General features: G+C 33.2%; 1 protein-coding gene across 7 annotated transcripts in view; it reads left to right on the forward strand.

The window, feature by feature from the left end:
- Dmd (dystrophin) overlaps positions 1-16,958 on the forward strand; it is a 2,465,896-nt gene that overhangs the window by 105,694 nt on the left and 2,343,244 nt on the right. The gene's annotated exons all lie outside the window — the stretch shown is intronic.

The following is a 16,958-nucleotide window of genomic DNA, read 5'->3' on the forward strand; positions in this document are numbered from 1 at the left end:
AAATAGGGATAATTTGACTTCCTCCCTTCCCATTTGGATCCCCTTTGATCTCCTTTTGATGTCTTATTACTCTCGCTAAAACTTCAAGCACCGTATTGAAAGGATATGGAGAAAGTGGGCAGCCTTGTCTGGTCCCCGACTGTAGACGAATTTCCTTGAGTATTTCTCCATTTAATTTGATGTTGGCTATTGGCTTGCTGTATATAGCCTTTATTGTGTTTAGGTATAGGCTTTGTATTCCCTACGTCTTCAGAACTTTAAACATTAATGGGTTTTGGGTTTTGTCAAATGATTTTTCTTCATCTAAGGAGATGATCATGTGGGTTTTTTTCTTTCAGTTTGTTTATATGGTGGATTACATTGATGGATTTCCATATATTAAACCATCCCTGCATGCCTGGAATGAGAGGATCCAAATTTTTGAAACAGATTTCACTACCTTTAAAAAATTGGTGGAATCATCCCTACAATTTAATTTTATGTTGTTTTCTTATGCATATTTTAATGGAAAATTTTTGAATTTTAATTTTAGGATTAGTAACATATAAACATAGTAAATACATTGTTTCTTTATATTGCATAATATGATTACCACTAATTTAGAAATTTACATACTCCTCCATCTATTTGTTTTAGCTTTCTGCTAAAGTTGATTCAATTTCAAGAAAAAATATGAAATGGTTTTTACTTTTTATTATAGAAAAGCATATAGATCTTTATAAGGGAAAAATATTGAGACAACTTATATTCAATATCATTTTTGAAAGCTTTTATTAATGTAAAACACTTTAGTTATCTTTGAGGGCACAATAGAAGTACATTATGGTATGATTTATTCATTAATCATTAAGTTATATTTTTGCATTATAATCTATAAACTCAATATGTATTATTTTATAATTTCTCCTATGGATAGTTTGACTCCACAGATCTTTAAGTAAGCTAGCTGACTGTGTATACATGTGTGAATGACCATCTACCAGAGCAGTTGTATGTAGACTCTCAGGATATACCCTCTAAAGAAATAAGTATATATACTTCTCCTATACCTTACATGTTACTAATATGTGATTAGATTAAATTTGGTTTTGATTGCAGTGAGGATTTTAGTTTCTTAAAACTGCAGTTATGTTATATGAATATGTTTTTGTTTTAATCCCAGGCATGGGATATGTGGCTGCTTTAGACCATCCACAGCCAGTAATCATGACTTATTTCCTATTCTAGGAGGTGCATGGTTTTGCCAGCTGCAGATAGTTTCTGTGAATGTGTGACCTTTGGAATTCTGAGTACTTCTCAGATGATATAAATATCAGAGCTTGGAGAGGAGTAGTGCATGCTCCAAGGAGAATCTTCTCTTCTGTCTGTTGTTGTTGTGGCTGTTGTTGCAGTTGCTGCTGCTGCCAGTTTATGGTTTATGGTAGCTGGTTCTGTTTTTTCTAGTTGAGTAAAAAGAGCCGATCAGAAGAAATTGAATATTCTGATAGCAATGGTCAAACTTTCCTCAAGGAAATTGACACTCCTGATCATTAGAAAGTAGTCTATAGTAGTCTATGGCTCCATTCCCTTCTATCCTTCTTTTTAACTTAGTCAGTATGTGGAGGATGGAAAAGTTTGAGGTGAAGAAGAGTTGTAAATATAGGAACCCAATAAAGTAGTTAAAAGGTATGCCTTCACTTGAGTTTCTCCCCCTATATATTGTGGGGTTTTTGCTGGTTTGCTCTTATGCATATCTTGTACATGTTGTTTGAGTCTTTGTAAATTTATATTTGTAATGACATTGTCATGCCACAAAATACTGTTTCATTTCAACATCCATTATCTTTTGCTATGATAGTCTTTATATTCACTCCTCCTCCTATGACCCCTGAGTTTCACCAGAAACATTGCATACTAGATGCCTCATTTAGAGCTTGCCATCCAGTTTCTTTTTTTTTTTTTTTTTTTTTTTTTTTTTTGAGACAGGGTTTCTCTGTGTAGCCTTGGCCATCCTGGACTCACTTTGTAGACCAGGCTGGCCTCGAACTCACAGCGATCCACCTGCCTCTGCCTCCCGAGTGCTGGGATTAAAGGCGTGCGCCACCACGCCCGGCTGCCATCCAGTTTCTTATTCTTTGAACAATGATCAATTGTGAACTGCTATATTAATAATCACCTAACGCAAAAAGAGGTTTCTTTGATGAGTACTGATACATGCAATAATGTATTGTATAAAGAACTTAGTAGAAATTGTACTACTGTGTCCACTTAATCTATTATACTTTGAAATTATAATATTGTTACATCATTTCCCTCTTCCTTTCCCTTCCTCCAAACCCTCCAACATAGCTGCCCTTGTTCTCATTTACTTTTATGGTATCTTTTTAAATTAACTGTGGTTACATGAATATATGTAATACATCATATTACTAAATACGTATATCCATTACATCCATCTATGTTCAGTTGTTATAATGTTATTATTGGTATGTTTGTTTTTGGAGTTGACTATTTAAAATTGGATGATCAGTTTATTATTTCTTCTACTTGAAACATTTTTTAATTGACTATTAAGTTTTTAACATGGTTTAGGAATACTGGACATTCTCCCATCTATGTTAGCATGTCTTTTGTTGTTGTCTTTGTTTATATCATGTTTAAAAACTCATGGTGGTGAAACTTTATATGTGTAGTTTCTAGCATTCATAGAAGACATAATCTCACATAAAACTTCATGTTTTTGCACAGTACATGAGGGACATGAAACTGTGTAATGGAATGTGAAGCGGGTAAATTAGTACTAACACCACTTAAATAATTTAAAATTTTGATAAAGTCAAGAAATTTTTAAAAAGGTATTGTTAAATGCAAATGAAACATAATGTGTGCTTAGTCAGTTAAGGAAGCACAGGTAATAACTCAGACACTGATTTTCTATTATGAAATAAAAAGTATTAATAGGTAGACTTTGGTGAAAACAGTTTGACAATAGTGTGAAAGATATTCAAATCAAAGATACATGAGTTGGACACCAAAGAATTCATCAAGGTTTCATTAGCAGAATTGAAGATTAAGAACAAGCTAAATGTGTAACAGCAGGGAATGTCTTAGTAGCATGATTTCAAAGCTGCTTAGACTTCCTTAAACATTTTAATTATAAAAGTTAGACTCTAACATAAGTGTATTAATTTTGCTTTTCATGTCTTTTGTAAATTATTTAACAGGAAGATTTTGACACTTCATTATTAAAAATATCATGCAGCTTTTATAAACTGTTATCCTAAATATATCAGTTTAATCATAATGAATGCTGGGATATTATTCTCACTATTGCTTGTGTGTTTACATAAAATAATCGGTTTAACCTTAAGACATTCTTTCTCTTTTCAATGAAATTTTATACATTACTATTTGTTATCCTTTGTAGTTCCCAGGACACTGATCTGAGAGAACTTTGTCAACTGGATTCTTTGCCATATGAATTCTGGTTGTGTTGAACCAAAAGAAATCACTAAAACAGAAGTGCGCACTGAAAAATACTTTAGTTCCTTATTTGTTACCCTGCTAAAATGACCAATGAAAATTACAGATGGAAAAGTTTGTTTTGGCTTATGGTTCCAGAGTGATAACAGCCTACCATAGTAGTGAGTAATGGCAACAGTCAGGCATGGTAGCCAGATCAGGAAGCTAAGAGTTTAGAGTACCGACCACAAGCACGAAGAAAGAAAGCAAAATGAAAGTGAGTGGAAGCTTTAAACTCTCATAGCCTGTCTCCACTGATGTACTTCCTCCAGGAAGGCTGCACCTCCTAAACCTTTCTAAACAGCACTATCAATTGGGTACAAATGTTCAAATATCTGAACTTATGAGGGACATGCTCATTCAAACATTATGGAGAAAAAAAGACCTTAGTCACTCTTTTCAACTCACTCCCTGTTGGATAGAGTATCTAAATCTTATAACAGCTGTTTTTTAGCCCTGTTTCTAAAGTTTAACTCTGCTGCTTCCTTCATGTTACCAGGCCTTCCCACTGACTCTGGAGTTCCAGGAGGGAATGAGAGGTTTTTTTAAGCTTCTGTGGTCCTGGTATCCTTCACTGCCATGATTTGATAATTTAACACTGCTTACCCCATCTCAATTATATATTCATGTGCCATTTTCATACTATCACAACCATGATAGATACACAAAGAGAAAATTATAAGATTTTTCAATTACATCATAGAAGATATGTCAGATGCAGCTTTAAAATTCTCTACCTCTTCTTTTATGCAAGATCATGATTTAGGTAGGGAAAATTTAGACACTAAAAAATAGGCTATAATATTATGAGACAAAAATATTATTGTACAATTCAAAATATACAGGTGAATGAATTTTCTTACATTTAGCCACAATCATACATAATGTTTCTACTATACATACCATTAAATTTGTTCTCAATGATCCTCTTGTAACAAGTTGGGTAATTTTATAAAATACTATGAAATACGTTATAAACTGAATACAGTTTAATGTCTGGCTGGATATGAACAACATGAAGTAAGTAAACAATTGCCATGTAGGTCAATGTCCCAATTTATACCTAAAACAATGAATTTTTCCATAGGTATAGAACAAACCCAAGAATCCTCACTGCTGTAACTGAAGAATAAATTTGCAATTTCTTTTGAAATGCTAACTTATGACCAAAAATTCTAAAAGTTTTTGAAATTCACCTAAGTAATTATAAAATAAATAACAAACAGTAAATAATCTATGACAGTAAGGGTATTCTTTTTCAACTTTGAGTTCTCATTGAAAATTATGACATATATAGAGAGTATAGAATCGCTGGTTTAATAATCACAATAAATTTGGAGCAGTCACTATAATCAGTGTAACTGACATTGTTAATATTTTTATTGTGAGGAGACAGAAATTTTTCTCTGTTGCAAACTTCAAATATAAAATACAATATTGTTGGAGTATCATCTTCAGCCTTCGGGCCCAATAATATTGTGTTTTATATTTGAAATTTGCAACAGAGAAAATTTTGTGTCTCCTCATAATACAAAATGTTAACATTGTCAGTTGCACTGATTATGGTGACTGCTCCAAATTTAATGTGACTATCAAACTATTAAATCTATACTTTTGGGTGACTGTTCAGGCAGCAAACTGTCTCTGTCATTTTCTTATCTTGGAAGATACTAACCTGCATTTCCTATATACTCAGATAATTTATTTTATTCCTTTTCAAGTCTCTGATGGGGTTGAAGACCAGACAGCTTAGTTTAATAATTAAGATTAGTTGTTTAGGGGTTAAGATGTTTTTAGATCTAGGTAGGTGTTTTAAGTTGATAATGACAAAATATGATAGATATTGATTTATATTCAGAATTTTCGGCTGACAAATACAAATAGCCAAAACACTATGAATGTAACTATTATATAATTCCTGATTGTTTTATGGTTCTTCTTGCTGTAAGTAGTTTATTCTATATATGTGTATATGTATACAAATGTATATGTAAAAAAGAAAAATTTAAAAAACAGAATATTCTTAACTGATGCCATTGTGTAACTAGATTGCCTAATGTTAGTTTCATGTGTCTCTGTCTGTCTGTATGTGTGTGTGTGTGTGTGTGTGTGTGTGTGTGTGTGTGTGTGTGTAACCAAAGTTTATACCTGAAGATTTATATTTTCTTATGTTTTCCTGAATGTCCTTAGTTGCTGGCAGCCACATAATCTATTTTGTAAGTTATAAAATGCATTATTTGTTCTTTCCTACCAAAGACACTGTTAGAAAAACTATCTGGAATCTTAAAGCATTTGTAATTGTTTATACTACAGCATATACAAGGAAAGTCATTTTATATGTTTTCAAAGAGAGAAGCATCCCAGAGCAGAGAGATAGAGGGAGAGAAAAAGAGAAAAATAGATGTGTAAATCAGTGAATGAGTGGGAAAACAAAAAAGAATTAGAACACAGGCAAATAAGAAAATTCATGAGAAGTCAAGATTGTGGGGTCTAGAGAATATCTGTAAATAGAACACGTTAAAGGACTTGAGTATGGAATTACTTGATAAACATAGATGCATAAGAAGAGGTGGGAGTTCCTTAAATGTAGTGTATGACAATTGAATGTAGGGACTGCATTTGTTTATGGTGGTGGGAAGACTTCAGATATTTAAACTAGTTAAAGAAATGTTAATTATTTTCCTCAGGAAATGACCTTTCTTACCTTCTTTGATTCCATACACATATGTGTCTATGAAGGTTAAATATTTGTGTATCTTGTGATTCAGGGACAAACTGAATCTGTAGTATGTATAACTTGATGGAGAGTTAGCGTGTCTATGATCTTGTCTTGAATGGGAGACATGTTTCATAGTTATACTTATAGTGTATGTGTACGTGGTGTTATAGCATATGTGTGCTCGTATACGTGTAGATGCACATTTGTCCACATGCACGTGGAGAACAGTGATTGATATCCAGAAACTTTTTTTGTTTACTTATCATCTTTCATCTATAGGGAGAATGACTTAGTTTGGGTTTTCTTTCTGTGAAGAGATACCATGATCATGACAACTTCTGTAAAGTGAAACATTTAATTTGGACTAGCTTACAGTTCAAGAAGTTTAGTCCATTATCATCATGGCAGGACATGTGGCATGTAACTGAACATGATACTGGAGAAGAAACTGAGAGTTCTACATTTTGTTTTTCAGGCAAAAGAATGAGACAGTTTTCCACAATTTTAGAGCTTGAACATAGGAGAACACTTCCTCCAACAAGGCCACACCTCCTAAGAGTGTGACATCCTTTGGGCCAAGCACTCAAACACGTAAATTTTTCCTTCCCAGGTGCTGAGATTATAGACAGGCTACCACCCCCAACTGTATTTCTACTTGAGTTCTGGTAATTCATCTCCTATTCTTACATTTGTGTGTCAACTGCTTTATGTTCTGATTGAACCATTTCATTTTCTCAATCATGTAATATATGAGAACTTTCCCAGCATTTTCTAAATTAACTAACATTAAACTAAGACAACACTGTCTTCTTAGCAGTCCAGGAGGATAGCAAGTTCCAAGCTATAAACTGAGACTTCACCTTTTAAAATTAAAAAGCATAATAATAATAATAATAATAACAATAACAATAAATATTAGTTAAATAAAAAAACTCAGTACATATAGCCTATAATATAATTATTTACTTGGGTTTTATTTATATGATGACAAAGTTTTAGGCAAAAATTTGTCTGTTGAAGCATCCACAAATTTAAAATTATTATTCCACTATTCTTTTGGTTTTAATGGTCTATTTTGACATGCTTTGCATTAATTTTACAGTCCAAACATTGTAATTTTTACTAAGGTTACTAAAATAGAGCTCACTGATTAATACAGAATCAATTTTGATATGTATGTTATTTTAATTGTGTAGTCATTCTTGTCAGTATACTTAAATATTATTAGAATAAGAATATGGCTTTGATCACATAAAAGAAAACTATTTCATCTAATTAGCAAATTAAAAATTTGTAATATGTCATCTCTACAGTTTAAGAAGTTAATACATTAGAATTTTCATATGTTATTATTTTGGTAACATTCACGTAACTGAAATGAAATTACATTTTATGATCACTAATTTTATTTTTCTCCTTTCCTATACCCAGAATACCAACAAATCTCTGCATAAAAGTATACTAAATATATGCGATTGATAATTATTAAAACACTACTACTGTCAAATCAATATACTTTCATAAAATTGACTTAAATACAACTTCACAATGCACTCTTATTACTAATATACTATGATATAATAATAAAAACATCATTATATATAAACATTTTAAATGAACAATAAAGGTTGTATGAATAATGGAATTGAGGGGAAAACATCAAACATTAAAAATAACCTTCCTGGCTCAAATAAAGTAAAATGTGTTGGTTACTTGTACCTAATCCTAATTTTGCTATGGTTTTACACTTTTTAGAATATTAACATAAGTGCAAACACACTACACTAAAGCAAATGACTCGCTTTACCTTGGCAAAGATCACAATTTACTAGTGGAAATCATCATTAGATGAATTCCATTATGCATTATTGTAGTGATAAATATCATAAGGCAAGTTTTAGTAAAAGATGTTGATGGTACCGAATCTAAGATGCAGTTAATACGTATTTGCTGTGCTTTTGGATGTGTCTAGCCAGTGTGATATGTTTTCTGAGTTCAGTTCACCTAGTAGTTCTCATGGATAAATTGCAAAAATGCAGCACATAATTGTTATACTCAAATTATTCAATAGTATAACAACTGTGTTGAAAGAAATTTTTGTGTTCAAAACATGTGGTGCAACAAAATTTGATGTAGTCTCTTCTCTCCTATAAAACTGACAGAATCCAAATAAACTATGTTGAGTGTACTTGCACATATTTATATTTCCAGTGGGTTTCTCTATATAAATGTATGATCACATTCAAGTAATTTCAAATTTATTGCCTTCGTAGCATTGGAAACCTCTCTGCAGAATTTATATGGGTGAATGTAATTTATTCAACTTGTACACAACTTGTACAGTAATGGAATTTGACACATTGCAGCCAGAAATGTGCATGTGTGCTTTGAACTATAGCTTCTGCCATTTAAAAAGTAAGGTCCTTATGATGCAATGGAAAAGTACAAGAAACTATGAAATTCCTAAAATGAATTCTAAAACAATTTCAGGGTCCATCATTGGATGCAATATTACTCTAGAATATAGGAACACAGCTCTTAAAGAAATTGAGTCACTGATAACAGCGTATACATCCAAGAGCAAAATGCAGCCATAACAGTGGGAAAAGGTATAATGTTCTTAGGATCAATAAGTTACTAAGTTCATTACTAAGATACTGGTTGTGTTAGAATTTATTTCTATTGATTGATTACTGAAATACGAAATATTGCACTTCCATAAGCAATTCTTTTCCTAAAAAACAAAGTATAGATATAAAAGAGGAAATTTAATATCACAGAAATGACTTGGGGCTTTTTTCTGCTCCAGAATGGTATTATGAAACAAGAAAAATGAAATCAAAAAGTTAATTTGGAAAGGATCAAAGCTAATAGGATATCAATGAGCCAGCTGCACCTATGTATAATTAAAATAATATGAAATATTTATCATAAATATTTAACAGTATATTTTCCTGTATTTAAAATCCTAATTAGATAAAATATGTAAACAATATTTACTTTGCTTTTTATTTGGTTACATTATAATATTCATTTGCCCAAATTTATGTATTGATATAGGAATATTACTATGTATTTTGAAAATATCAATTCCCCCAGATCCTTCCAACTTCTTCCAAAATAGATTTCCCCCACACAAGACCACGTCTGAATTCTGTTAGTGCTTTATATATGATAAAATAGGAGTGGATAATAGAGCAGAAGAGAGAGGGAGAGTGGGAACAGGAAGATGAGAGCAAGGGGATTACAATCGAAATGTAATGTAAATAAATTATAATTTTATTTTATTTTTTTGACAATTATGACAATGTATTTATTTTAATATTTCCTTTATTTTCTTTTTTTCTTTCTTTCTTTATTTTATTTTATTTTATTAATTTATTCTTGTTACATCTCAATGTTTATCCAATCCCTTGTATCCTCCCATTCCTTCCCCCCCCCCCATTTTCCCATTATTCCCCTCCCCTATGACTGTTCCTGAGGGGTTTTACCTCCCCCTGTATATTCTCATAGGGTATCAAGTCTATTCTTGGCTACTTGCTGTCCTTCCTCTGAGTGCCACCAGGTCTCCCCCTCCAGGGGACATGGTCAAATGTGAGGCACCAGAGTAGGTGAGAAAGTCATATCATACTCTCCACTCAACTGTGGAGAATATTCTGACCATTGGCTAGATCTGGGTAGGGGTTTAAAGTTTACCTCCTGTATTGTCCGTGGCTGGTGCCTTAGTTTGAGCGGGACCCCTGGGCCCAAATCTGCCTATCATATTGTTCTACTTGTAGATTTCTAGGACCCTCTGTATCCTTTTATTTTGCTATTCTCCCATGCGTCTCTCCATCATAATGAGTGAGTTAACCCAGAAGCAGAAAGAATCAAATGGCATAAATTATAATTTTAAAAATCTTTGCAAACAACCAATTTAACAGAGCCATTCCCCTGATGAAAATTATCCTGAAGAAAATCTCTTCCTCACCCAGTAGCCATCAAGTACCCATAAATCCTCACTCAGGTGTAGGGGCTTGTGTGTTCTTCTCTTATCACCGCTATAATGCAGACTTACTTCGTCTTTTATAGACCATGTGGCTGGGACGCTGTATCATATACAGAAGATACTGATTTCAGCCTGCCTCCTCAAACTCTGCATCTTACAATTTTTCTGTTGCCTCTTCAGATATGTTTCCTCAGGTGTGCCAGAGGGATTGGTGTAGGTGTCATTTTAAGACCCACTGCTCTACAGTCAAATATTCTTTGCATTTTTATTTTTGTTTATTTTTTTTTCAGAAAGTCATAGTACTTATTTCTTATCATTCATGTCCTCTTCTATAATTATTAACACACATACATATTCACACATACACACAAACACACACACACACACACACTACAACCTACTAAGCCCACTGAGTATTGCTCTTACATGGATATATTTAGGTTATGGATGACTTCCTAGAATTAGATAATCTATTAAAGGGCTTGTCCTTCTAGAAGATTGGTTTCACTGTCTCAACAGTCATTGCAGTTCTTTATCTAGAAGCAGGACCTTGGGAAATATCCACTATCTCTCTTAGTATGTTGACAGATACTGTTATCATGCATATCATTTTTTAGACAACCATATTGTTGAGATTTCATGAGTTCAGTACCCATGCCATGTCAAGAAGGCATTATCTCACAGCAGACATCCACTTGCTCTGAATCTTTCAGTTTTTCTGGCCCCAGATGTCTGACTTTCCCTAAGCCTAAGGTATGTTGTTTAAATTGTAGTTATACAAGTTAGCATTTGGCACACTGTGGTCATTTATTATCTACATTATAAGCATTTGTCGATCTCTGTAGTAACCTCTGTCTGCTGAAAAATAGGCTTTGTGGATGAAGGGTAAGAGCAACATACATCTGTGAGTAGAAGAAGAAATATTTACAATACTGTTAAAATGTGTGTGGTTTGGGAAAATGGCATTAGTACATTTCTTTAGCCATGAATAGCTGGCTCAGTTTACACTACCAGACTTTAAAACCTTCCTATGTATTGGGCTTTAAGTCCAAATGCGTATCTCTTGATTACTACTGTTACACCATTGGAGAACTGTTGCCACTAGTCACTGCTCTAGTTCATCAAGCTTTACACATGGGTGGTATTATTAACTGCTATTTCTCAGTTGGCAGCTTGCACCACCTAATACTGTCAGAGCTAGTAATCAAGGAGAAGACCTTTGGGGGCATTTCCACCTCCATTCTTCCAAATCCTGTGTTTGAAGTGTTATCAACAACATTATTTTTATTAACATTATGTGAGGTAACTGATGGCAATAGCAATAGACTATACTGTTTTGAGATTCTCTTCAACCTCTCCTGTCAACCAATAATTCAATGGAATGTTTCACATACATGGAAATAGGGCTTTAGGTATAGTTACAACTCTTCTGAAGATCATTATCACCCTCTGCAGAACGGTAATAACTCTCCAGTTAGTGCCTTCCACCTTTTCCTTTCTTCTTTAATTCACGGTAACTTTGTCTTACTATCCCATTCCTTGTATTTTTTTTATTTGTATATTGTGGATATTAATCATATACAGGATGTAAAACTTGCAAAGATTCTTTTCCACTCTGTGGGCTTCCTACTCACTCAAGTAACTGCTTTCTCTGCATTATATAAATGTTTTGTTTAATGATTATTGCTGGCCTTAATTTTCAAGTGAACTGAGCCCTAGTATTTTCTTTTAACTGTATCTTTTTTGGGTGCTGCTCATATTTAGAAGTTTCAACATTTCAGGTCTCATGTTAATGTCTTTGATATCCTTGAAGTTGGATTTTGTGCAAAGTGGTAGATAGAGGTATAACATGGGGACATCAGTTTTTCCATAACCATTTGTTAAAGCTGCTATCTTTCCTCTAATATGTATTATCATACCTTTATCAAGTATGAGATGGCTATAAATATGTGCATTAATTGTTATATATTCTATGTTTCCATTGATCTATATATTAACATGGACAACCCCAATTTAAATATAGTGAATGGGAAGAAATGATAAAAATTATAACAAAAAATAAGAAAATAGAAACAACAAAATAGTAACAACAAAAATAATATAAAGAATCAATTAACATAAGAGCTGGCCTAATGGAAAGATAAACAAACACCTATGTGCCAGAAGAGGACAACATATCCCATTACAGATGGGTATGAGAGACCATGTGGTTGCTGGGAATTGAAATCTGGTCTTCTGTAAGAGCAGCCACTGCTCTTAACCTCTAAGCCATCTCTCCAGCCCCTGATATGTTATTATATATAAAAGATTCCAACACTTCCTCCAGAAAACTTCTAGAAATGACTAACTCTTTCAACTAGATGACAATATAAAAATCTTATTAGAAAAATCAGTAGTCTTTTTATTTAAAAATGACATACAACCCCACTGAGAGATCATAGAAAACCTTCCAATTTTAATATCTTCAGAAAATATCTAGTAAAGTCATTCACCAGGATTACCTTGCATTGCAATTGCCTACAGTTCCTGCCCACACTTCACCCAAACTCTCCAGTAAACAAGATCTCCAAAACCCTTGTCAAAGTCTATACCAGTGAGTTTCCCTGATTATCCCCAGCCATGCACCTCACCTCCCCAACTGAAAGACCCATCCCAGCACACATACCCAGTGCCCCATCTTTGTCTTTTCATTCCTGCCTATGACACAACCAACCTCTAGGCTTCTGCTAAAGTTATTATACCTGTAGTCAGCCCACAGGTCCCTCTTATACCACATCCAACCTTCCCACCCAGAAAAATCAGACACATCCTACAGGAAGAAAGCAGACATCACTATACTATCCATCTGATGAAATATGCATCAAAATAAATCTAGTCATAAGAGATAAGAGGATACACTCTTCTAATCAATGGAACAGTTAACTACGAAGACATTATGATCCTAAACATATATGCATCATACTACCCTGTTCCCAGTATCATAAACACTTAAGTACCAGATTTAATGATTAATGTTAACATCAACCCATTAATAGTAGATACTTTCAATACTCCCAAAACTCTTAACAGACATCCACCAAATATTGCACACAAACACCAAAGAATACACATTATACTGAGGAGTACAAAGAGATTTTCTAAAGCAGAACACATCTTAGAAACAAAATAAATCTTTAGAAAACTCATTACTAAATGTCTGAGACTGACTGAAAGCAATCCTAAAAGGAAAATTATATTTCTAGGTGACTACATTTTAAAAAACCTAACACAAATAAACTGCATAAAGGTACAACAAAAATATTGGGAAAATAGTAACAAATCTAATCCAACCCTAGTCAATGGCACAAAAATAATAAAAAGCAGAGCAGAAAAAAATGAAATATAAACAAAGCAAACAATAAAAAGAATCAACAAATTTGAGACCTGGTTATTTTGAGAATGTAAATAAGATTGACAGGCACTTGACCCAACAAGCCAAAAGGAAAACCTGACCCAAAGCAACAAAATCGAACATTAACAGGGAAACTTTACAATAGATGCCAAAGAAAGTCATACAATTGTAACAGAATGCTTTTTTAAAATATTCTGTACTTCATTAAGCTATAAAACCTAAAATTAGTGGACTAATTTTGAGATTCATCAGAAACACCCAAATTAAACCAAGTAGTCAAAAACCTAAAGACACACATACCAAATGAGGAAACTGAAATAGTAATAAAGATCATTATAGGAAAAACAAAGCCATGGCCAAAAGGATAACCATCATAATTTTACCAGACTTTTAAAGTTTTACATCTAGTCTTTCTGAAGATATTCACAAAAGGAGAAAGAGAAAGAAGACTTCAAAATCTTTCTGTAAATCAGTATTGCTATAATACCAAATACAGAAAAAAAAAAAAAAAACACAACCAGAAAAAGAAAACTATAGGCTAATAATATCCAAGATGAACATATGTTTAAATATGTTAAATGAAATACTGGCAAAAGGAATACAAACATACATAAAAATGATTACTCACCATGAATAAAATATGCCAGTCAATATGTAATAAACCAAACAAATCTACTTAATGATAAAAAAAAGTGCATGACCATCTCAATAGACACAGAGAAAAAATCCTATGACAAATCCAACATGTCTACAGCTTAAAAGTTCTTTGAGACTAGATGGGACATACTTAAACACATAAGAGCTTTATATAAGGAAGGCATAACCAGCATCGTCCTAAATTGGGAAAAACTTTAAACAAGTCTACTAATGTAAGGAACAAGACAGGATGTCTACTACCCTCTATTCTTTTTAAATGTTGTGCTAGAAGTAATAGGCATAGCAATAAAGTAATAAAAGAAATTAGAGAAATATAAATGCAAAGAAAGGAAATACAAAGGCAAAATATCCCTATTTGCAGATAACATAATACTAAAAAGTAGAGATGACAAATTTTCTCTGAAAAACATCTAGAAATGACAAACAAATTTAGCAATATGACAGTAATACAGAATCAATAGCTTTTCTCTTTACCAATAACAAACATACAGAGAAAGAGGTCATTATGGACACATTGCTAAAATTAAATACCTAGGAATATACCTAATCAAGGAATTGAATGATCTTTATAAGGAAACATTAGACCTCTGAAGAAAGACCATAAAAGACACTAAAGAATGGAAGGATATCCAATGCTTTTGGATTGGGAGAATTACTGTTATGAAAATATCCATTTTAGCATTATAATCTCTTTCAAAATCCCTATCTCATTCATCACAAAAATATAAAAATCTATCCTAAAATTCATATGAAATCACATAAGACTCCACATAGCTAAAATAATACTGAGCAAAAAGAACAATAAAAGTATTACAATATCAGATCTTATTACATAGCCATAAATAATCAAATCAAAATGGTACAAGCACTAAAACAGATTTGTAGAACAATGCAACAAAATTGGAGATTAATTTTTTTCAATTTTCAATTATTTTATTTTTAATTTGTTCACTTTACATCCCAATTATAGTCCCTTCCATCATCTCCTCTCAGTCCCACCCTTGCTCTCTCATCCCCACTCCCTCCTTCCTTATCCCTCAGAAAGGGAGATCTCCTCCTCTATCATCTGACCCCAGGCTAGGAATTCTCATCTGGACTGCCTGTGTCTGCTTCCTCTGTGATCTGGCAAAGCCACCCAGCCAGGGAAAGTGGCAACTGGACCCTAGAGTCCATGTCAGAGGTAGCCCCTACTCCCAATATTATAGAACCCAAAAGGGAACTGTGCTGCCTATTTACTACATCTGAGCAGAAGGTCTCCATCCCTACCATTCATGGTCCTTGGTTGGTGCATCAGTGTGTGCAACATGCCCCCAGACCTGGATTTGGCTCTACTGGTCTTCGTGTGAAGCTCCTGATGCCCCCCAGGTCCTTCTATGCCCCAGCATTTTCATAAGACTCCCAATATCTTTACATGTAACTTCAGCCATTTAATATTTGGCAAAGATACTAAAATCTTATGCTGGATCAAAGAGAACATCTTTAAAAAATGATGCTGGAGAAACTGAATGTCCTCACTTAGAACATTGAAATTAAGCCTGTGTCTATCCCCTTGCAAAAAATTAATTCCAATTGTATCAAAGAAATAAATGTGAAATGTGAAACATTTTAACTGCTAAAAGTAATCATAAGCAGTATTCTTTGTTATATAAGCGTAGGAGAACACTTTCTGAATAGGAATTGAATTGTCCAAAAATTAAAACCTACAATCAACAAGACTTTATAAAACTAAAATGCTTCTGCACAGGTGAAGAAACAATCCATCAGGTGAAGAGAATGTCCATAGAATTTTAAGGAAATTTTGCCAGACATGCATCTAAGAGAAAACAAGGCAAAATATTAATAATAATAATAAAATCATCCCATTAAAAATGGACTGAGAAGCAAACAGTGAGTTCCTAAATAAGAAAAGAAGATGGTCAAGATATATCTTAAAATGTCTTCATAGTCCCTTACAATTAAACTGTTTAGAGATTTTTGTCTTACCCCGAGTAAGAAAGGCAAAGATAACAAAAGAACCAGCAACAAGTTCTGGAGTGAGTATGGGAAGGGTAACCCTAATTCACTGTTAAAAGGATTACAAGCTGGTGCACACTGCATGAAAATTGATGTGGTAAATTCTCAAAATTCTAAAAATAAACCTACCATATGACACAGATATACCACTTTTTGGCATATGTCCAAAAGATTCAATATCCTACTATGTAGATACTTGCTTATCCAGGTTTATTGCTGCTCTATTTAAAATAATTAGGAAATGGATGAATGAGTAATGAAAATATGATATGTATGCACTAGAGAATAATCTTAAATTGTAGAGAAAAGTGGAATAATCAATGTTGCAGGTAAATGGATGGAACTAGAAAAGACTAAGCCAGGTATAGTGGCACATACCTGTAACCCCAGTATTTGGGAGGGAGAGGCAGGTGGATCTCTAAATTTGAGCCCAACCTGGTTTATATAGCAAAGTTCCATAACAGCCAGACTACACAGGAAAACATATCTCTAAATTAAAAAGCTGAAAAAATAAAGAATGAGACAAAGATAGAAAGCAAGAAGGAAGGAAGGAAAAAAGAAAAAAAAAAGCATATTGTGTGAGGAAACCCAGACACAGAGAGACAAATATAACATACACTCTCACAAGGCAAGCTTTTATCTCCAAATCTTCACATGAGAGTATATATTCTGGAGTAACTACAGAAACG

Source organism: Acomys russatus, chromosome X, assembly GCF_903995435.1.
Source record: "Acomys russatus chromosome X, mAcoRus1.1, whole genome shotgun sequence".
Lineage (NCBI taxonomy): Eukaryota > Metazoa > Chordata > Mammalia > Rodentia > Muridae > Acomys > Acomys russatus.